At 45.4% G+C, this 24,013-nt stretch overlaps 1 protein-coding gene across 5 annotated transcripts in view; it reads left to right on the top strand.

Moving 5' to 3' along the window:
- CEP85L (centrosomal protein 85 like) overlaps positions 1 to 24,013 on the top strand; it is a 158,295-nt gene that overhangs the window by 5,561 nt on the left and 128,721 nt on the right. For 2 of the 5 annotated variants that reach the window (XM_044290723.1, XM_044290721.1), the window contains exon 2: positions 10,913 to 10,972. The exons of the other annotated variants lie outside the window; for them this stretch is intronic. The gene's annotated coding sequence lies outside the window, so the exon portion shown is untranslated. The remainder of the gene's footprint in view (positions 1 to 10,912; positions 10,973 to 24,013) is intronic. 5 annotated transcript variants of the gene reach the window in all.

Below are 24,013 nucleotides of genomic sequence, written 5' to 3'. Positions count from 1 at the left end.
GGGCAGGGGTGAACCTGATTGATGCTCAGTTTGTCCGTATGCACGGGTTGTCGCCAAGTGCATTGGAGAAAAAGATTTCCATTTCCATTTTTGCTTCTGATTCTGCACCTCTAACTCAGAAGTGTTTATCTCAGATGGTGTATGACATCCGATTAAGAGTGGGTGACTTTCATCAGGAATTCATCTTGTGTTTTGTGTTGGAGAGTCTCCCTGCTTTGGTGGTTCTGGGTTTAGCGTGGTTAAGGAAGCACAATCCAACCATTGATTGGCAAGCGAGACAGAGTCTAGATTGGGGTGATTATTGCATTGACAATTGTTTGAAAACATCTTTTTCTGCTTTAACCACTAAAATATTACTCTCTTTTATATCTGATTTTGCTGATGTATTTTCTGAAAGTGGATGCCAGGATTTAACTCAGCATCAGAATTATGATTGTCCTATCAATCTTATTCCCGGAGCTAAGTTGCCCAAATCTAGGTTGTACATATGTTTTATGTATATTTTATCAAAATATCCAGCACCTTGGCTGTGATTTTAATTTGTTTCAGTATGCGTTCCACAGGTGGAACGCACTTCCGGTTCCGGGGTCATGTGACCAGAGGTGGAAGCTCCACCACGTGGGAAGACGACTTCTTCTGCACTATAAATTCCTATGAATATGTGCATGTATGTATATTATGTTATTCTCCTTTAACCATTCTACAGGCGATCTCGGCGAGGGAGGGTCTGGCGACAAGTGTCTTGAGCTTATCTTGCGCCACCCTTCCCGGTGAAGTGAGTAAGATACAATAATTGTGTGAATATTACATTGGAATCCACATAGTGGACCTTATTTGCAGTTCTTTTAACCATGTAATTTTATTAGTTTTATTATATCATATTATTTTTACACTCTCTTTACCACCATTTGATTTTAGAGAGATAATAGTTCTCCTATAGAACCACTGTGTCCCTACTTTGCACTATAAATCATCATCTACACCTTGGGTTCACCCAGTTCTTCTTTGATGCAGATATCCTCTGCCCCTTGGCATTCAGTGTCTTCTGTCCAAACTCTTTAAGAGCTCTCTTTAGCCACATTGGGCACACCTACAGGTGCAATTAAATTCCTGGACATTTTTTTCCAGCTTCTTGGCGCTCCTCTGTTCTCTACTTTTTTCTTCTTTACTTAGTTTCTGGTGCTTGCCACACATTCTTTTCCGAGGTGTGGCTATTATGGTCATTTAACTTTTTCTATTTATTGTTGTTTCTCCCTCTATGCTATGCGGTTTATAGCTTTTGTTGGAGTTGTGGATAGCTGGTGTGTGGATCTCGGCTGAGTTCCTGGTGCTGCCATAGCCACTTGAAGTTAAGTGTTTTCTTTCCCTTTTGTATTTTGTTTGCGTTATTTTGTGTGTTAAATTTGCCTGTCATTTGTATTAAGGCCTGAGGGAGACTCCTGTTCGTCCTTCCTTTTGGAGGAGCAGGTTTTCTCAGTCCTGACATTAGTACCAGGGTCCCATAGGGTGAGATAGGACACTAGGTATTTGTCACGGCCTCTGGTTTGCGCTGTGACACTGTTGCCACACTTGCGGTTGCCTGCGGCAACATGTTGCTGTTTCAGCATGCGGGGGCAGTGTCACAGCCTTTGTGGTGTGTGCCGGGACATGGTTGCCACGCATGCTGTTGCCGCTGGTAACTTGTGGCGTGTGGCTTAGTTTGCTTGTGTGTGCACTTCCCCTTTAAGTGGCTTCCTTCCTCTGTCTGGTGTTGGAAGGGTTTACTCCCTTCCTAGTGTTTTGTGAACACTGAGTTTATGTGTTTGTGGGTGTGGCTGCTTGGGCTATTTAGTCTCTGCTGGAAGCCTGTAGCTCATGTGTTCTTCCAGGCTTGGTGTTTGCTGGTGGTTCACTGCTCCTGGCTTTACCATCCTTCCAGTGAGGGCCACCCTTGTGGTCATATATGTTCTATGTTATCTTGGTGTCTCCTTCCCTTCCTTTCCCTATTTGTATGGAGTGGGTTATGTGCAGGGTGTTTGTATGTCTAGCTTGGTGTTTTATGTCTGGTGGTGTTTGGTGTCATGTTTACTAGACATTCCCCTGTCTCATGTTTTTGCAGCTATGGTGTCCTGGGTTCCTGTGTGGTTTGTTGTGTGTGCTGTGTCCCTTAATGTTGGTGTGGACACCAGCACTTGTGCACGGGTTCCAGTCAGTGTGTCTGTGGCAGGTAAGTGTGTTATTGGTTTCGCTTACATGCCATCCCCATATGCTGTATGTGTTCCCTCTCCTTGCAGCCTGGCCTCAGACAGAGACTCCTGTTCCTCCGTGTTGTGGATGAACAGGTCGTCTCTCCCCTGCTCCTAAGTGAGGGATTTCCAGAGCGACTCAGGATATTAGGTATCCAGTGTATGAGCCGTCCCACCATTGGGGTCCACTCATACGGTGAGTCAGGGAGAGGGTTAGGGACGCGGTAGGAGGTGACCTGCTCCCTTATTTCTCTTTTTGGCCAAGCTGATCCCCTTTTTCCCTTTGATACGACACGGTAGGGGGTTTCCCCCACTCCCCATCGTGACAGTATTCCGGTGGACCCTCAGCATCCAGGGACAATGACATCACAAAGGGCCCCAGCTGCTTGAATTCCTGGTGGCAACTATGATGGATTACCGGTAATGTATCGTAAAGGCGTGCAGCTGTGCACAACAGCAGATAAGGGCAAGTTTGTGTGTGTCAGCCAGTGGTGCACTTCCATAAGGAAGGGGCCGGGCCCGACAAGATGGTTTTGTAAAAATTAGAATATCATTGCAGCATATTTTGTTGAGTGCAGACAAACCACCTCACCGATTCTGATGGAATAGCCCTATGCACTTGGAGAGTACATTGGTTTACCGCCCTGCTGTCACTTTAAGGTCGGGCACCAGAGTGGCCACCGCCGGTGGACAATAATTTGTTGCTTCTTGGCAGGTTCCTGTGTTCCAGATTCACATCAGTTTAGTGTCTATGTCCCATCCTTGTGGAATGGCATACGTTCTATAGATTTTTTGGGCCAGTGAGATAATGAATGAGCCTGTCTGTAAGATCCACGTGTTGTGCTGGTACCACACTTACCCAGGACCTCTGTACCCACCCTACTTGGTTGAGGTTTCCAAAAGCAGATTCCAGCCCAGCACTGCAGGGGAAGCATAAAGCAGTCAAGAGTTGCCAACCAGAATTTTTCTTTTTTCTGGACAACTTATCCCAAAATCACAGACAGCCTACATTTTTTAAGGACAAATTGGAAAACCATAATGAATGAAGAAGATTATAAGTAATACATTTCTATAGCTCAATATACTGATAATAACTCTTTACCAACATTTACTGTGAGCTGTAGAATCATGATAGTCACCACCAAAATAATCTAGTCATGTACCACCAGCCTAAAAAAAAATCTCGGACACATCAATTTTTTTTCACGGACACAGGAAAAAAGTCACCTATTTTTGCGGACTGTCCAGAAATTTCTGGACGGTTGGCAACCCTGGTAGAGACTAGGGTGCCTTCTTGCTGGTTTCCATTGGTACAATCCAATCCATTCACCACAGCACTAAATCATTGTATTCACAGGCCTGTCCAAGTGCAAATCAACATGGCAGCCTCTTAAAAATCTGTATAGCATCCCTCTGACAAAATCTGCATAGATGGAACACTGTGTGTGTCACAATGGGGCGCCTCAGCATCCAGGGACAATGACATCGCAAAGGACACTGGCTGCTTGCTCCCTGGCGGCAGCCATGATGAATTCATTTTGTCAGTAAGATGTGTAACCATGCACATCAGCATGTAAGGGGATGTTTGTGTGTTTCTGTGTGTGTCGGCCAAAGGGTGCATGTTTATAGGGGTGGGGCATGGCCCGAAAAAGTGCTGTGGTGCAGATTGGAATACTGTTGTAGCATATTTTAGCAAGCGCAGAATAGACAAACATCCTCACCCATTTCTTATGGCATGGCCCTGTGGACTTGGAGACTGCATCAGGGCATCTCCCTCCCATCCTTTCAAGTAGGCACTAGAGTAGCCACTGCCAATGGGGAACCATTTCCGTTTGTTGCCTCTTGGCCCCTTTGATGCTGGTTCACATCACTTTAGTCAGTAATATGACTTATCACAGAGTTTGTTCTATAGTGTATGAATGTACAGCATTTGAACCTTGAATGGTTGCATTTGTAGCTGCCTTTTAGATCTGGAAAAAATAAATTCAATTTTTCCATTAAATTCCAGTTTTACTGTCTTATTCTGCTGGGAGCTGCAGGACTTTTTATTGTTCTTGCCCTTCTATAAGTGATTTGTATTTCTACTACTTAGAAGAGAATGGAACCTTCCATTCCATTCTAACCCCCCTCTGTGGAGAAGTGGGCTAGTACCACTTCCTGCAGGAAGGGTGGGGACCACTTCCAGTTAGTCTAGCTCACCCCCTGCAAGGGGGCAGGTGTGCAGGGGGCACGTCTATGCTAAACGTGCCCAAGCCAGCCAAAGTACCCTCAGCTCTGCTGGCCATGGAGGCCAAAGCTTAGAGCCTCAGGAGCCAGGAGGAATTTACATTATAAAAGCAGGTAGTACATACAGCAGCAGCGCTGGAGCACCTCCCACTGAGGAGGAAAGAGTACAATTGCTGTCTCCTCATCCTATGGCCGTTCTCACTCTGGGATCCGCAGTACTGGCACAGCACTTGCCAGTACTGCTTTTTGGTTTCTATTGGCTGGCAGCTTATAATGGCACTTGCTGCCAGCCAATAGCAGAGTGTCATGGGATCAAGCCCCACCCCAGCTAAATATGATTTTTTGCCATTTTTCAAGTGGTGTTAAACTTTTGATCAGGACTGTATCAAACCAAATACCAGCAGTGAGAAAACCTAACCTATATGTAGCTGGATACAAATATCGTTGGGGCTGAGTACATGTATCTATAAAATTAACACACAAGCTGAGTACATATGTCTTTAGAAATAATTAATATAATCCCGGATTAAAAATAGCCACAATATCACTGAAGTTCGGCCTTCATCTGCCTGCCATGGAAGATTAGATGTCCATAATAATCTTGTGAAGGCCGAACGTCTAAAGACATATGTACTCAGCTTGTGTGTTAATTTTATAGATACATGTACTCAGCCCCAATGATATTTGTATCCAACTACATATAGGTTAGGTTTTCTCACTGCTGGTATTTGGTTTGATATTATTGTGAATATTTTTTAGGTATTAAAACTCACAGAAATTGTACTGCCCTGCAGAATAAAGTTGTCATGTCGTTATTACTGCACAGTAAATACATTAAAATTAAACCTGTAGAATAATGACACCCCAGTTCCACCCTATTAATAATGATATTCCTAATACATTGTGTGGACTATTGAATGGTTCCATCGGAAAGTGCAACTTGTCCCACAAAAAAAAAAAATTCATATGGTTGTATGAACGTAAAAAATTCTAAAATGGTTGCGTCAGGAAGCGGTTAAAATATATCCTGTTTTCCTGTTCTGTGGAGCTCACTTCTCAGTGGTAAATCAGAAATTGTAAATCAGACGGCCTCCGGGCCCATCCCCTTCCCCACCCATGCCACGCCCACAATTTTAGACCTAGTGTGAGTGGGGAAAAGTCGCAGATGGCGGCTGGAGCCATTGCGTCGCCATATGTGCCTGAAATACTCCTAATATAGGTGTATAACAGTATAATAAATTACCCCCTTTATTTAAAGGGGTTGTCAGTTTTTCTCATATTAATGACCTATCCTAATGACCACTAGTCAGCTGTTTGAAGAGGATGCAGCAATCATGTGAGCGCGGCTTTCTCTTCACTGTTTACCTGCTGAATGTTGACATTGCAGCAGTGGAGTAGTGTAATTACAGTGAACCGCTGAGGGATCAGACAATACTCATAGTCAGAAAGCAGGCAGAGGTCAGGACAGGCAGAGTTCGTTTGAAACTAATCTAAGGTCAGAGCAGACAGCAAAGGATCAGTAGGCTAAAGAATCAGAGGTCGGGTCAGGCAGCAGAGGGTTAGAATCGGTAGTTAGGCAGAATTCGGTACACAGGCAGACAGACAGGAACAGCACACCTTCACTTGGAACTAGCAAGCTAAGACAACCTAAAACTCAGGCACCCTAAGGTGCCTAAAATATCCTTAGACAGTCAGCCATAGGCTGGTGAAGAATTAGGGCATGTGTGCATGCATTAGCCAGGAAAAACCTGTGCCCTATGGGCAGGAAAAACTGGGCAACAAAGAGGAGAACGAGACTCAAGCAGCCAGGCCAGCTGTTGTAAGGATGAGGAGGGCAGCAGGTATGGGCAAACAGGCAAAATGGGAGGAGTGAGTAAGGAAGCACCCATGTGCGTCCAAGAGAATCGGACAGTAGTGGGAATGGGCTGCCACCAGGGCCGGCGCTTCCATATAGGCAAGGGGGGCAATTGTCCCCAAGTCCTTAGGGGCCCCAAGCGCCGGCCAGCAACTAACTATAACGAACAGCACTGCGCTAAGCGGATGGTCCTGGAGTCCGGACTAATGGAAAGACTGAGGTGGCGCCGGCGAGACACACTGCAGGGGGCCCGCGGCCGCTCTGAGCCCCTCTCTGCTGCCTGCCTCTTTGAGAGAGTGTCTTCTGTGATGTTGGCACTGCCAGCTCCGCCCCCAGAGAAGAAGGAGCGAGCGAGCGTCAGCCAGCCACTGTCTGCCAGGGAAGGCCCACACACAGCCAACAGCAACAGGTACAAATAACAACAGGATCTCGACAGTGACAGTGGGACCAGAGATGGGGGGGGGGTGGCACTTGATACTGGCACATGGGGGGAGCGGGAGGCACTTGATACTGGCACATGAGGATGGGGGGGTTTGGCACTTGATACTGGCACATGGGGGAGTTAGCACTTGATATTGGCACATGGGGCCGGCACTTGATACTGGCGCATGGGGGTTGGCACTTGATACTGGCACATGGGGGGAGGAGAGGCACTTGTTACTGGCACATGGGGGGGGTTTGGCACTTAATACTGGCACATGGGGGAAGAGAGGCACTTGTTACTGGCACATGGGGGGCATGGAGAGGCACTTGTTACCGGCACATGGGGGCATGGAGAGGCACTTGTTACCGGCACATGGGGGGCATGGAGAGGCACTTCTTACTGGCACATGGGGGACATGGAGATGCACTTGTTACTGGCACATGGGGGGCATAGAGAGGCACTTGTTACTGGCACATGGGGGGCATAGAGAGGAACTTGTTACTGGCACATGGGGGGCATGGAGAGGCACTTGTTACTGGCACATGGGGGTATGGAGAGGCACTTGTTACTGGCACATGGGGGGCATGAAGAGGCACTTGTTACTGGCTCATGGGGGGCATGGAGAGGCACTTGTTACTGGCACATGGGGGCATGGAGAGGCACTTGATACTGGCACATAATTATGGGGCACTATGGGGGCTTCTACTGAGGCCACAAAGAAGGGGTATTTTATATGGGGTGCTTTGTGTGGTACTAGTATTATCAGGGGTATTATCTATTTCTGCAGTATAGTATTGGGGAGCACAGCGGCACAGTATTGGGAGTAGTAGGATAATTTGTCCAGAAGATGAGAGGATGATGGAAAAGTAGTAAACTAAGATTTTTTTGTTGTTGTCAAACTGCAGAAATGCAAAATGGCGACAAAATGGTGGTCTGGTCTGAAGGTCTGAAAGGAGAAGACGAGAACAGAGAACATCTACATCAAAGGAGACGTCACTGGATGTAAGAGGTATGTTGTGCTGTATTACTGTAGTGATGGGGGCACGTTAATGTCAGCAAGTGTCATGTGGGGGGCGTTTGTTTTGAATTCGTCCAACATGCACATGGCAAGTGTCCCTGTAGAATTCAGAGCCTAGTCCACAAATGTCTAAGCTGCATACAGTGTCAGTTTGGCGGTACTATGCCGCCTTTGTTTGATGCTTGACAAATGATGATGCATTGTCGCTTCTGGAATACACAATTACGGTAAGTGAACTATACTAAGGATAGACACAGATAAACAATCTGTCAGCTCACGGCCAGGTGGGTGCACAGAATCCCTGCTGCTTCAACCGTAGAAAAGTGCTTGATGAAAGATTGATTCAGCACTCCAATGGTTAAAAATAAAAAAACTTTTATTCCAACATGGTTAGAAAGTCATTACAGTGTGTCCATACATTGACAAAACAGAACCAATCTGACAGGTTTCTGACCCAACAGTGTCCTTAATCATAGATGGGTACTAACTATAAGACCAGGAATATAAGCATGCACCAAGACACGCCTCCCAGTGACAAAACCAATTAAAAAAGGACACAGGTGTGCAAACAAAACAGCAATTTAGATGCCAGTCTTAACACCCCTGCACTGGTGGCAGATGCGCCAAATTTTGTAGAGGCACAGGCAAGACAGGTGTGACAAGCTTTAAAGTATGCCAGCTCCCTTGCTGGCGTAGTTTAATACCATTTTAAAACGGGTGAATGATGAATAAGACGGGCAAAGGGGAGTAAAAACAATAATAAATGACCGCCTAGTAGTTTAAAATAAGATCTGTTCTATGATTTAACCCTTTTAGGAATAACATGTCCAACATCAGGATCCAATATCATCAATGATAGCTCCACCTCTGATGTGAACTTTTGCAATGCCTGAACAAATGTGACTAGAAACATCACCTGTATGTGTCTGTCTAAGGTGACAAAACTATTCTCTAAGCCAGAGATTCAGTGTGGTCACCACAGGTGGTGGTTCGAGAGGCAGCTGGAATAAAACTACAACATGTCGTAGTTTTATTCCGCCCGCCTCTTGGCATGTTTGCCATGCTACCGCAGGAACTCCAGCCTGCCCCCATTATATTCAATGGGGCCGGAGCGTACCTCCGGCGGCATGAGTGCACTAGCAGCAGCACGGATGCGACAGGCTGTTCACCCTCTGAAACAGCCTGCTGGAGAAGGCTGCCGCTAGTGGGAACCTAGCCTTAATTAGCAAAGAAATGCTACGAGTGCTGGATGTAGTGGAGATCCCACCTGAACCATGTTCCAGACTGCTGTCATCTACTTACTTCGTGCAGTATGTGTAATTCACGTAGTGATGCAAAATACTGACAAAGCTAGCAACTTGAATTAGCACCAGTATATGAAGATTTAGCAGTGACTAATGACGTGAATCTCACAACTAGAGCAGATTCCCTGGGATGTAGCATCCAGACTTGTCGTATGGGAATACGTATGTTGCTAGGCAGCAGTTTGCATTACGGCGTGGGAGTAATTGGAATGGAATAAGCATACTATTCAGGACGGTAACATTTTTCACAGTGTGGCACATTCACACTGGAATGTAACAGTTTTCTTATCCCTGTGGCATTCATCTTAATCGGTAGCAGTCATTTATTTTCTATGATCCTAATATATAACAGTAAGTTCATTACTGGCTATCATGCTGTTTCAGGGTCCATAATTAAAAGTATAGTATGTCGGACCCCCACTGATCAGCTAATGAGGACCTATCCTGGTGATACGCCATCACTTAATAAAAGGTGGGCAACCCCTTCAAGCAGAAGTACAATCACAGGATATAATAAGTGCAATCACACCTGGGCTGTGCTCCCTGTGGGTCCTAAAACCTGTCTGGCCCATGAGAGGACAGCCGTGCTATGGTTCTATCAATGGTATGTGCTGCTTTTGTTGCATGGCCTCCTTTATTTAATAGATTTCATAATTATATTTTACCATAATTGACAAATATAATGTCAGATATTCTTCAAGTATGTAGAACATCCATGTAGATCTGTAATCCCATGCTTGTGCCCTCATTCTGCTTCAGCCTGTATGTGGTCATATACATTGCATATAGAGCAGATCATATTACAGCTCAGTCTCTATAACGTCTATTAACCTCCATTTCCTGCTCTAGTTTATAAAAAAAAAGTCCTGTAGATAATGAAATCAGTTCTAGTGTCCTAGCATAAGTCTAGCATGGAATATAGGCATAGGATGTATGAAGCGTACAGTGATTTTGTGTTTGGGCACCGCATCATATTTACTACTCCTTGACTAGGAATGGTAGAAATCTCTAGACTATGAGAACAGCAATGTAGCGGTTGTTTGTCTGGGCATTATGGACCAGGAAGGAGGTAACATTACTGATTGCTGACAAGGTCATAAAGACCATGTGATGCAAAGTCTAGGTCTTTTCTTGGAAACCTTGGCTTTTTATAGATGTACATGTTCCTAACTCTCATAGTAAATCTGTTCATTATGACAATTTATGATACACATATTTTATGCCAGCAGATGTCCTTCTCTTGGGTCAGCAAAAATAAAATGAATTTAAAAAACAGTAGACTATAGTCGACTAGAAAAATATAAAAAACAGGGTCGGACTGGGTTTCCTTGGGCCCAACCAGAGCAGATTATTCTTGGGGCCCAATCCCTATATCATTCATAAAGTGCAATAGTTTTGAATCAAAGAAATAGACCCGAGTAGCAAGTGATTAGCTCCAACTGGGATTTTTCTCCTGGACTTTTGGGGGCCCACTGTGGCTTCAGACACTGGGCCCACTGGAGAATGCTCTGGCACTCCGGTGGGCTAGTCCAACCCTAATAAAAATGACGCAATAATATAGGAAAGGGCGAATAGAAAAGTTGGTGGAATGTGTCTGTATAGCAGTAGGGCTTTGGTGCCTTCTTGATGCCTCATAGTCTTCAGGTCTAATGTCCTGCGGGCTATGAGGCTGAACTGTGGGGATGGAAACCATAGGCTCCCGTGGCTGACTTTAAACTCACAGGGTTGCGGACCACACATAAGTGTCTCAGGGACCACATGTGTCCTGCAGGCCACATAATTGAGACTATAAGAGGAAAAGATGGTTCCAGCAGTAATAACTCAGTTGCCTTTCTTTCTTTCTTTCTTTCTTTCTTGTAGCATGTAACTCACATGGACACAAACCTTCACCCCAGCATGGTTGACGTTTTTCGAATACAGGTGTGTTCTTAGTCGTAACCACATTTACATTTATGGACTACGCACATGATTGAGACCTCTGTATTAGACCTTGCCTCTAGTAAGGCCTATTAGGCATCTGTTGTTAGGGATCCAGTTCCCATGACCACTACCAGAACCCCTTGATCGAGTCACAGTGGACACAATGGGGTACAGATAGGGACCCCTCTCCCTCTGTAAACCTCTTAGATGCCATGGCTGCTACTGACTGCAGCATCCAAGGTATTAAACAGCCAGAATCTGAGCTAATTCCTTAGCCATTACAGCCGGGTGTCCACTGCATTGCCTGAAAATAAGTGTTTTTTGTAAAGGAAGGAATAGATGATGAGAAGCAAGGGAGATGTGTTACAGAACGTTTTTTAACAGAACGTTTTTTGCATAATACCACATCTAACAAAGAAATGTGTAGTTCAGGTTAAACAGTTATTAGGTCAAACAAACAAATGCCTTCTCAGATGCTCATTGCTTTTGAAGTCCTAGCATCTTTTTGAATGGCTTCCTGATTTATATCTTAGGACAGTAAATTGATGCCTTAAGCAACTTGTACTTGACAAAGCTTCTTGGATTCCAACTTCTGAGCACAAAAACTGACCCATTTTTACTCTTTTCAGTGTATTCCGCCTTTGTGAGCAGCCTTGGATTTGCGCTTAGCAACGACTCACAAAACCTTTCTCTACGTAGCGCTATGTCAGGTTTAATAAGGCTTCAAAGTTACATGCTTCATTTGTAAACTTTCTGAACTGTGAACCAGGTAATTTATATCAAGTTATTTCAAGGTGGTTCATAAAAGTTATTAATACCCAAGTTCTAACTGAATAATATGGGGACATGATCTTTAGGCCTTATACACATGACCACATCCGGTTTGAGGTCCACTAATCGTGGATACACAAAATATGGATGGGGTCTGTGAGCCTCTGATTTCAATAAGTCCATGGTCTACATTTTGCGGATATATTCTATCTTTTTGCAAAATGGAAATACATATGTGGAAAGCACACAAATTATCCGATTGCTTTCTGCATCGGCATGTCTGCAAAGAGATAAAACATGTCCTATACTTTGCTGCAAAATGCAGACCACGGATCTATTGAAGTAAATGGGTCCACAATAAACATGGATGTAACACAGACGGTATCCGTATTTTGCGTATCCCCAATTTGCAGAACACAAAATACATACAGTCGTGTATATGAGACCTTTATAGATTGTATTATTTCATTAGTGAATAATGGCAGTTTAATGCACCACTTCTATATAAACGCAAACTCTGTGTGACATTGTAATATGACACTATAAGTCTTACCGATATAGCTCTTTTAGGTCTTTCACTTCCGTTTTTTTATATTGTTGCTTTAGGATTTTATTTTTTGAAAGGATCTGTCATTAAAGGGCAGCATACTATGGAAAGATAAATGAAAAAAACTAAAGTTTTCAGCGAAAAAAAGAGAGTGTTAGTCGAAAAAACATTCTTGGGGTACCCAAAAGGGTCTTAAGACAACAAGCAGGGCGCCACAGGGAGGAGAAGAAAGGGATTCATTTGCACAGAGAAGTGTATTAGAGGAACGACTGCCTTTGGTGGCTGGATGAGTAGATAAAACTACTACAAGAATGAATGAAGATACAAAGAGAACGGCGCCATATCCTCTGTTATTCACTATGTAGAGACTATTTAGTCCAAATAAATCGAAATGACAGTAGTGGAGAACCTTTTGTAAAGGCCAAAGCAAAGCTCTGGTGAGATGAAATAAAATAAAATAAAGTAAAATAAAATAAAATGACTCACTTCACTGAGGAGGAGGTCTATCCCATAGACCTCCTTCTCAGTGAAGTGAGTCATTTTATTTTATTTTACTTTATTTTATTTCATAAGCCATAACCCTTTTTTGGGCAACTCTTTTGTACTGTCCATAAGATGGCCTGCTGATGGAGGGTCACGTGACCACACACATCACTCATCCTCCTCTATTCAGACACATTGACCTACACTAAACTCCTAACAGTGCAAGCACAGATGGCAGTGTATTTGAATGGAGGAGGCTGAGTTATGTGTCTGGAATAATTTTTTACTGGTCACATGACCCCCCATCGGCAGACCTTTTATGGACAGGCAAAAGACTGGGACAACAAAGTGCATACTTTATGAAATATAGAAAATGGCGCATATTTAAAAGGCTATATTACTAAATGCCATATTGTCATCTTACATAACATTCATTAACAGTAGCAAGAAAGTGGCCAACCCCTTGCTGTTTTCGTAGCTTTTATTCACTATTATGGAGGTTACATTAACAGTCGATCGCTGGCCACCAGTGGCTGGAACTTACTATGGTCATTTGAATGAGACAAACCCTTTAACCTCTTGGGGACACAGGGCATACAGGTACGCCCTGATGTCCCGGTACTTAAGGACACAGGGTGTACAGCAGTGGAGTTGCTAGGACTGGTGTCACCCGGTGCGGTAGAAAATGGTGTCACCCCCCCTGGGTGACACCTGACAGTGTAGGCTATATGTGTATAACAAACATATTTCATATGAAAACTTACAATTACTTGGCTTGGCCCTTGGGGATCTCGGACGCCACTTCCACACTTGGCCGGGGGCTCGGCGGAGCTGATGATGTGTTTTATCCTAATGAGAAAGATTTCATAATAAGGATTTGGAGAAGCGGCAGAGGGATAGCAGAGCAGGGAGAGGCTGGTGCTGCTACTAGGGGGTCATACCATGGGGAGTAATAACGCCCACCATAATGCCTTCCCCCAGTAGAAATAATTCTCCTTATGTGTCAGTGCAAAAAATACCCCCCCTGTAATGTCCCCAGTTGAGCTAATGTCCCCATAGTGCCTCCATAATGTGCCAGTATAAAATACCCCTATATAGTGACACCAGTAAATGCCCCCATAGTGCTCCTCTCCCCCCTAGTGCCCCCATAATGTACCAGTATAAAATGCCCGATATATAGTGCGCCAGTAGATGCCCTCAGTGTCCCCCATAATTTGTAAGCATAAAATACCCCTTCTCAGTGCCCCGTAGTAGTCCTCTCCCCCCTTCCCCATAGTACCCAACACAATGTGTCCCAGTATAAAATGCCCCTATACAGAGCCCCCATATAAAATAACCTTTCTTTGTGGCCACAGTAGATGCCCCTATAGTGCCACCAATAATGTGCCAGTAAGAAGTGCCCCCATATATGTCCCCCAATAATGTGCCAGTGAAATGTGCCCTCATAGATGCCCCTTAATCATGTGCCAGTAGCCTAAGCCCCCCATCAACATGTGCCAGTAGCCATAGGCGCCCCTCTATCATGTGCCAGTAGCCATAGGGCCCCTCTATCATGTGCCAGTAGCCATAGGGCCCCCCTATCATGTGCCAGTAGCCATAGGCGGCCCCCCCTATCATGTGCCACTAGCCATCAGTATTGTACAGAAAAAAAAAAAAACACTTACCTCCTTGGCAGCGATGCGATGCAGGCCTCTTCTGGCCTGTGTCCCGCGCTGTGTACGGCTCAGGGCTCAGGCGGCGCGATGACGTCATCGCGCCGCCTGCGCCGGCCTCTGATAGTAGGGCTCCAGACTAAAAAAAATACCTAGTAGCCATTGGCTCCTGAACTGAAAAATTTAGGAGCCAAATTACATTTTTAGTCGCCAAATCAAAACCGAATGAAAATTTTGGTATCGTGACAACGCTACGCCGATCAGATCGGCGTAGGGTTGTTTCAATACCAAAATTTTGATTCGCTTTCATCACCATAAAGTATTGCGATACTCAATACCAAGCAAAAAAGCCACGTGCATTTCGCATTTTATGAAATGTTCGGCCCATAATAGAACAGTCCTATCCTATTTTTTGGGGTGACAAGGTGACTAAAAAATGGCGAATGCTCACCGCATAGGAGATATTTTTTAATAATTTAATAGTTTGGACTTTTTGGGCGCAGCGCTATGTAATATGTTTATTGTATATATTTTTTATATGTAAAATTGGGAAAGGGGGGATTTAAACTTAATATTTTAGAGTACTTTCACACTAGTGTTTTTCTTTTTTGGCATAGAGTTCCGTCCTAGGGGCTCTATACCAGAAAAGAACTGATCAGGCATATCCCCATGCATTCTGAATGGAGTAATCCGTCCAGGATGCATCAGGATGTCTTCAGTTCAGTCATTTTGACTGATCAGGCAAAAGATAAAACCGCAGCATGCTACGGTTTTATCTCCAGCGAAAAAAACTGAAGACTTGCCTGAATGCCGGATCCGGCATTTTCCCCCATAGGAACGTATTAGTGCCAGATCCGGCATTCAAAATACCGGAATGCAGGATCCGTCCTTCCGGTCTGCGCATGCCGGTAAAAATGTGTAAAAAGATACAAGACGGATCCGTCTGTCCGCAAGACAAGCGGAGACATGGATTCATTCTTGCAATGCATTTGTGAGATGGATCCGCATCCGGATGCATCTCATAAATGCTTTTAGTCACATCAAGATCGGTGGATCTGGCAGGCAGTTCTGACAACGGAACTGCCCGCCGGATCACACTGCCGCAAGTGTGAAAGTAGCCTTAGTGTTTGTGTTTTATTTTCACTTACTATTAGCCCCCTTAGGGGCTGGAACCCTTGTCCTATTCACCCTTAGGCCCCTTTCACATGGGTGAGATTTCTGCGCGGGTGCAATGCGTGAGGTGAACGCATTGCACCCGCACTGAATCTGGACCCATTCACTTCTATGGGGCTGTGCAGATGAGCGGTGATTTTCACGCATCACTTGTGCGCTGCGTGAAAATCGCAACATGCTTTATGTTGAGCGCCCCCCCAGTATAATAAACATTGAGAGCGCCCCCCCAGTATAATAAACATTGAGAGCGCCCCCCCAGTATAATAAACATTGAGTGCGCCCCCCAGTATAATAAACATTGAGTGCGCCCCCCCAGTATAATAAACATTGAGAGCGCCCCCCCAGTATAATAAACATTGAGTGCGCCCCCCCAGTATAATAAACATTGAGAGCGCCCCCCCAGTATAATAAACATTGAGAGCGCCCCCCCAGTATAATAAACATTGAGAGCGCCCCCCCCAGTATAATAAACATTGAGTGCGCCCCCCCCAGTATAATAAACATTGAGTGCGCCCCCCAGTATAATAAACATTGAGAGCGCCCCCCAGTATAATAAACATTGAGAGCGCCCCCCCAGTATAATAAACATTGAGAGCGCCCCCCCCAGTATATCAAACATTGAGATAGCCCCCCCAGTATAATATACATTGAGAGCGCCCCCCCAGTATAATAAACATTGAGAGCGCCCCCCCAGTATAATAAACATTGAGTGCGCCCCCCCAGTATAATAAACATTGAGTGCGCCCCCCAGTATAATAAACATTGAGAGCGCCCCCCAGTATAATAAACATTGAGAGCGCCCCCCCAGTATAATAAACATTGAGAGCGCCCCCCCAGTATATCAAACATTAAGAGCGCCCCCCCAGTATAATATACATTGAGAGTGCCCCCCCAGTATAATATACATTGAGAGCGCCCCCCCAGTATAATATACATTGAGAGCGCCCCCCCAGTATAATATACATTGAGTGCGCCCCTCCAGTATAATAAACATTGAGTGCGCCCCCCCAGTATAATAAACATTGAGAGCGCCCCCCCAGTATAATAAACATTGAGTGCGCCCCCCCCAGTATAATAAACATTGAGAGCGCCCCCCCAGTATAATAAACATTGAGAGCGCCCCCCCAGTATAATAAACATTGAGTGCGCCCCCCCAGTATAATAAACATTGAGTGCGCCCCCCAGTATAATAAACATTGAGAGCGCCCCCCAGTATAATAAACATTGAGAGCGCCCCCCAGTATAATAAACATTGAGAGCGCCCCCCCCAGTATATCAAACATTGAGAGCGCCCCCCCCCAGTATAATATACATTGAGAGCGCCCCCCCAGTATAATAAACATTGAGAGCGCCCCCCCCCCCAGTATAATAAACATTGAGAGCGCCCCCCCCCCCCCAGTATAATAAACATTGGTGGCGCAGTGGGAAGTGCCAATGAGGGTTAAAAAAAATAAATAAAAATTAACTCACCTCCTCCAATTGATCGCGCAGCTGCCGGTCTCCTGTTCTATCTTCAGGACCTGTCAAAGGACCTGTGGTGACATCACTGTGGTCATCACATGGTACATCATATGATCCATCACCATGGTAATGGACCATGTGATTAGCTCAGTGATGTCACCACAGGTCCTGAAGATAGAACAGGAGACCGGCAGCTACGCGATCAACTGGAGGAGGTGAGTTAATTTTTATTTATTTTTTTTAACCCTCATTGGCACTTCCCACTGCGCCACCAATGTTTATTATACTGGGGGGGCGCACTCAATGTTAATACAAATACGAAATGAAATAGCCGGCACCCGACCTCTATGATAGGGGTCTGCGATCAGTGGCAGTTAACCCCTCAGGTGCCGCTCCCTGTCATAGAGGTCGGGTGCCGGCTATTTGATTCCGGCACCCGCCTCCAGTATTTGTATTACAGGTCAGCCCCTCCCCTCCTCCTCCCATCCCTCTTCTCATTGGTGGAGGCAGCGCCAGCCCTGCCTAAAGTTAGTTAGTCAAGGAGAACTCTGGCGGTCGGGCGGGTGACACCCCATCAGACTGGTGTCACCCGGTGGGGGCCGCACCCCCCGCACCCCCCTCGCAACGCCACTGGTGTACAGGTACGTCCTGTGTATTTCCGATCACTGCCGTGCGGCGGGCGATGATCGGAACAGAGTGTCTGCTGAAATCATTCAGCAGGCACTCTGTGACAATTCCGAGGGGGGTCCTGTGACCTCCCCCACCCCCCCGTATCGGCAATCACTCAAACCGCAGGTCAATTCAGAAGTTTCCACGGGGATCAGAAACTTAAAAATGACACATCTTTTCATTTTTAACCCCCCCCCCCCCGCAGCCCTCATTGTTATGGGCTGGCGGGCTGTGCGGGAGGGGGTGTGCAGGCGGTGCGGGCGCGATCATCCGCCCACCCCTTCTCTCATCCGCCCACTCCTTCTCTCATTTCCAGGATCGCCGAGCGGTTAGCAGAGTATCAGCACATTGCTGACACTCTGCTTGAAACAGCTGACATCTGTGCTGGCACAGATGTCAGCCGTTTAACAACTTCCATGCCGCGGTCCGTAGGGTTTCCCCGATTCTTGACGGGATCACAGAGGGAGGAAGTCGTAATATAAGTGGTCTAAAATGTTTAAAGTAGGTGACAGACTCCCTTTAACACCGTCCCAGATATGTTCAGTATGATGATTAGTCATCTGACATGCTGGTCTATGAGCCTATACATTACAGAATTTCATTTTGAGATTTGTGCCCTGGTTTAAAGGGGTTGTTCGGGTTCAGAGTTGAACCTGGACATACCCATATTTTCACCCAGGCAGCCCCCCTGAGGTTAGCATCGGAGCATCTCATGCTCCAATGTCCTCCCTTGCCCTGCGCGAGATTGAGCAGGGCAAGGGCTCTTTTTTTTTTACAATAACACACTGCTGGGCGGATGCTTCTGCCCGGCATTGTATTCGATGACGTCACCGGCTCTGATGGGCGGGCCTTAGTGCTGCGATTTAGCGCAGGGCAAAGGAGAGCATCAGAGCATGAACTGCTCCAATGCTCAAGTCAGGGGGGCTGCCTGGGTGAAAATGGAAGTATGTCCGGGTTCAGCTCTGAACCCAGACAACCCCTTTAAATTTAGATGAAAAAAACACTTATCATCACAGCGTCAGCCTTGAATTGTACAGGTATTACATTTACAACATTGGGGTCATAATATTTTTCTGTAACCATTCATGGTCTTTTATTCTTTCCAAAAACTTTGCATTGTGTCCTGCATTCCATTCTATGAAGAACATAAAGTAATGGTGAGCAGCGGCCAAAAATACTGCAACTCTAAAATATCTTGGTATATAATTCAGTTAGGTAAGAATCCAAAGATAATACAGTTTGTACTGTTTAGGATGAAGAGCATGCGATAGCTGTGATTACAGTCTAGTGGGACTGGATTTTAAGTAGAGATTAGTTTAACCAGAATATGACCGACATTGTTACTTAGTAACAAAAGTGGAAAATAAATTAGAAAACAAGAAAACTTTCCTGCTTTCCCCAAACAGAATTATTACATACAATGATAACAGGTAAGAAAACTGTATATTGCAGAGGTCTCCAGTGATGGAAGTTTCCAAGAATTACCATATTTATTCCTCATCTAACATTGTTTAACTGGACTTTAAAGAGCATATATCACCAGGATCAACCCTATTAAATGAGACCTACTGCACGGTAGGGTTGATCCTGCTGTGTAAACAGATACCCACAATTCCATTGTGCCGTTCCAGAGAAAATGAACATTTTATTAATTTGCTTTTTATGTCTTCAGAGCACTAGAGTGCCCCCACTCGCACTTAAAGGGGTTATCCAAGAGTATAAAGTGTCCCCCCATGTGCCGTGCCTCCCACATGGAATATACCTACCTCGCTCCCTGCGCCACTGCTGGTCCCCGCACCGCTGCTTCTCCCCGTGCATGGATGAAAATATCCGGTGCTGGGGGGGAGCAGCCAATGGCAGGCGGGGACGAGCCTCACTAGCGTCACCCGCAATGCTAGGGAGGCTCGTCCCTGTATGCCATTAGCTGCTCCCCCCTGACATTGGATGTTTTCATCTGTGTACAGGGAGAAGCAGCAGCGGCGATGCGGGGACCAGGAGCGCCGCAGGGAGCGGGGTATGTATATTCCATGTGGGGAGGCCCGGCACATGAGGGGACACTATACTCTTTGATAACCCCTTTAAAGGCACTACCCCCGTCCCCTTGGTTGACATGGCCAGTCATCTCGACTAACCCTGTCATTTTACCAAAATTGCCGTCTGTGCTGGTAGGGAAGCAGAGGCAGATGCACTGCGCATGCACAGAAAGTAGAAACTATGGTGCAGGCACTAGGTTACAGGGTCAGGAGATGCCTGGGCCCAGGGGCAGATTAAGTGCATGATAGGCCAGGGGCTGTCTACCTGTATGAAGAGGCTGCGGTGCTTCGTGAGCGCCACAATCTCTTCTTAGAGCATATGACATCACATTCATCGTTCACATGGCCTAGCTGCAGCTCTGTCCCATCTGAGTCATTGGGGCTGAGCTGCAATACCAAGCACAATGTTATCAAATGGACAGTGCTGTGCTTGGTAAGGAGCAAAGAAGCTGCAGCGCTCACTGGGACATCGCAGTCTCCTCAAACAGCTGATTGGCGGGGGTGCCAGGAGTCTGACCCCCACCATCTCATAACTTTCTGAGTACAGATGTCATAGATGTTACCTGCAGTCCTATGTAACACCCCACACAGTGAACTATTGTGTTATGTAGGGTGTTACATAGGACTGCATGGAACATCTACTACATTATCTGCACACAGAAAGTTATCACTGTTATCTGGGCTGTTGCATAGGACTGCAGGTGACAAATTTAAATTTTAGTTGCCAAATGTAAAATACATATGATTATTAGTGATGAGCGGCAGGGGTCATATTTGAATTTGCGAAAATTTGCGATTTTATCTTTACTCGAAAAATCGGCAAGGTAATGATTGTGTAATATGCAAATTTTTGTAATTCAAATTTTCGGATTCAAATTTTTATTGTGAATTTTTCAACTTACAACTATTAGACAAAGAAGATTATAGCACTATATGAGCTAAATTGCTCTATATTTGTTTTTTTTCGAATATTTGCTATATTGCTATAACTTAGTTTTTTTGAATATTCGTAATATTCTAAAACAAGAATATATAGCAATATAGCGAATATTCCAAAAAACGAATATAGAGCAAAATTCGCAAACACTACTACTCCTAAAGTCAAGTATATTGCAGCCTTCTTATTGGCCCACAAGCTAGAAGCAGGAAGGGATCATGTGTACTGATTAAAAAAAACTAAAAACTAAAAAAAAACATTGAATATTCGAAATTACGAATATATATGACTCTATTCGAAATATTCGTGAATTTTCGAAGTACCTATATTCGCGATAAAAATTTGAAATTCGAATATTCGTGATCAACACTAAAGATTTTGATTTAAAAAAAATGGGAGGAGAAGATGAGACGCACATCACAGTGGTGAGCCAGCACTACATTTAGGAGAATACAGCACCACATACCGCTTACATTCAATGACATCTCCCGTCATGTAGATCTTCTCTTTCCTCTTCTCCTTCGTTTGACCCAGGCCGCCATGACAAATTTTTTCAGCGCATCTCGTCTCTACAGAGTTTGTTACACAGACATGTTAGATTTCTCATAATTGGGGTAATTTATCAAACTGGTGTAAAGTAGAACTGGCTTAGTTGCCTATAGCAATCAATCAGATTCCACCTTTCATTTTCCAAAGGAGCTGTGAAAAGTGAAAGGTGGAATCTGGTTGCTATGGGCTACTAACCCAGTTCTACTTCACACCAGTTTGATAAATTACCCCAAAGGTCCCTATAGTGTCTACAGCAATTATAATGTCCCCTAGAGTTCCCCCAGTAGTAATAATACCCTATATTGTGCTCCAGGTAATAATCCCTGTATAGTGTCCCCCAAAATAATGTCCCCTAATAGAAATGCCCCTACACTACCCCCATATAGTAATTTCCCCCACACTGCCCCCATGCAGCAATTTCCCCTACATTGCCCCTATATAGTAATTTCCACCACACTGCCCCATATCGTAATGTGACAAATCCCCCTCTTTTGAGTTTGCCACGAGTACTTGGAGAGGACTACTTGCCAGCCTCTTAGCATGTGATTACGGTCCCATGTTGAATGTACCTGTTTTATGTAATAGCTGCATAGTTATATAAGTTCATGTATTTTGTTGTCTTTTGCTACCATGTGGCTAATGGAGTCTTGCCTCTGTCCTTGGAAGATAAGTGGATCACTTCTCAATTGTCTCCAGGACAAAAGACTGTGTAGAACCTGGTTTTGGGCAGAGGAGCCATGAGTACAGCCAGGCCAAAGAGACTTTTACTAACTTTTGAACCCTTGATCTAATTCGTGCCATTTTGGGATATGTTAAATGTCTATGTGTACTGTAACTGGTGGGATATTGTGTATTGAAGTAGTGATGTCTGTTCTATTGTCTCCCCGTGTGTATTGGCGATTTCCCTTTGTCCTGAGAGATAATTGAATTACACCTCGGTTGTCTCCAGGACAGAAGACATTGTGTATATTCCTGCCTGTGATAATTATGTTAACCATTGTGTGCCATAATTATATCACAGGCAGATGGGATGATTCTATGTGGGTTGTACCTTTGTGTTATTGGTTAATGTATATTTGTTGTGGGTGTCTCCCTTGCATGGGAGCAGGGCATAAAAGAAAGTGTAGTTCTGAATGCCTGAGTGGCTTCCAGTAAAGTCTTGTTTCAGCATTCAGCTTTGGCTCATGTATGGACTTATTTGGCGATACCAGTGATAATAGCGATTTATTGCTCTGTGGATTCTTTGGCGGTGCTAACCCCAAGGGAAGAATGGAATACTAGACGGTGACACGGATGATACCGTCACACGTAATTTCTACCACATTGCCCCATATAGTAATTTTCCCCACACTGCCCCCATATAGTAATTTCCCCCACACTGCTCCGTACAGTAATTTCTTCCACACTGCCTTCCATGTAATTCCCCTCACACTGTTTCCCGTGCAGTAGTTTGCCCCTACAAAGTAATTTCCCCCCCACACTGCCCCCCATTAAGTAATTTGCTCCAACACTGCCATCCATTAAGTAATTTGCCCCCACACTGCTATCCATTAAGTAATTTGCCCCCACACTGCCCTTCATTAAGTAATTTGCCCCCACACTGCCCCAATTAAGTAATTTGCCCCCACACTTGCCCCAATTAAGTAATTTGCCCCCACACTGCCCTTCATTAAGTGATGTGCCCCCACACTGCCCCCCATTAAGTAATATGCTCCCACACTGCTCTTCATTAAGTAATTTGCTACCACACTGCCCTTCATTAAGTAATGTACCCCCACACTGCCCCTTATTAAGTAATGTACCCCACACTGCCCCCCATTAAGTAATGTACCCCACACTGCCCCCCATTAATATGCCCCCACACTGCCCCGATTAAGTAATATGCCCCCACACTGCCCTTCATTAAGTAATGTACCCCCACACTGCCCCCCATTAAGTAATGTACCCCACACTGCCCCCATTAAGTAATATGCCCCCACACTGCCCCCATTAAGTATTGTACCCCACACTGCCCCCATTAAGTAATGTACCCCACACTGCCCCCCATTAATATGCCCCCACACTGCCCCCATTAAGTAATTTGCTCCCACACTGCCCTTCATTAAGTAATGTACCCCCACACTGCCCCCTATTAAGTAATGTACCCCCACACTGCCCCCCATTAATATTCCCACACTGCCCCCATTAAGTAATATGCCCTCACACTGCCCTTCATTAAGTAATGTACCCCCACACTGCCCCCCATTAAGTAATGTACCCCCACACTGCCCCCATTAAGTAATATGCCCCCACACTGCCCCCATACTGCCCTTCATTAAGCAATTTTCCCCCACTGTCCCTGTAGTAATATGTCCTCCTCTGCCCCCTAAAGTTGGCACACACACAAATATAAAGGCTTACACTCTCCTGTGTCCGGAATGGTGAGGCAGGCGCGCGTACGTCAAAGCCCTGCGCGCACCCATATAAAGGCGCGTGGTGACGCCGGGCTTTTACCACCACATAGGTCTCAGGCCTGCTAGGCTTGAAGCCTATGGCGGTGATAGTTGGTGGGGCAGGGAACTATGTGCTCCCGTGCCCCGCTGTAATTTGTGGGCGTTTGGGTCTGTGTTGGGTCCCCCCACGATGCCGGGCCCGCAGACCCAAACGCCCCAATTATAGTCCGCCACTGCTTGGGCCTGTCAATTAAGCGGACAGAGAAATGGGCGTTAGTGAGAGCGTACGAGCTATGGTGCTCTGAGAGGCTCAGCCCACCCCTTGATGCTCCGG

Source organism: Bufo gargarizans, chromosome 4 (genome assembly GCF_014858855.1).
Source record: "Bufo gargarizans isolate SCDJY-AF-19 chromosome 4, ASM1485885v1, whole genome shotgun sequence".
NCBI classification, from domain to species: domain Eukaryota; kingdom Metazoa; phylum Chordata; class Amphibia; order Anura; family Bufonidae; genus Bufo; species Bufo gargarizans.
Note: the sequence above shows the minus strand (reverse complement) of the source record. Positions and strands in the feature narration are given on the sequence as shown.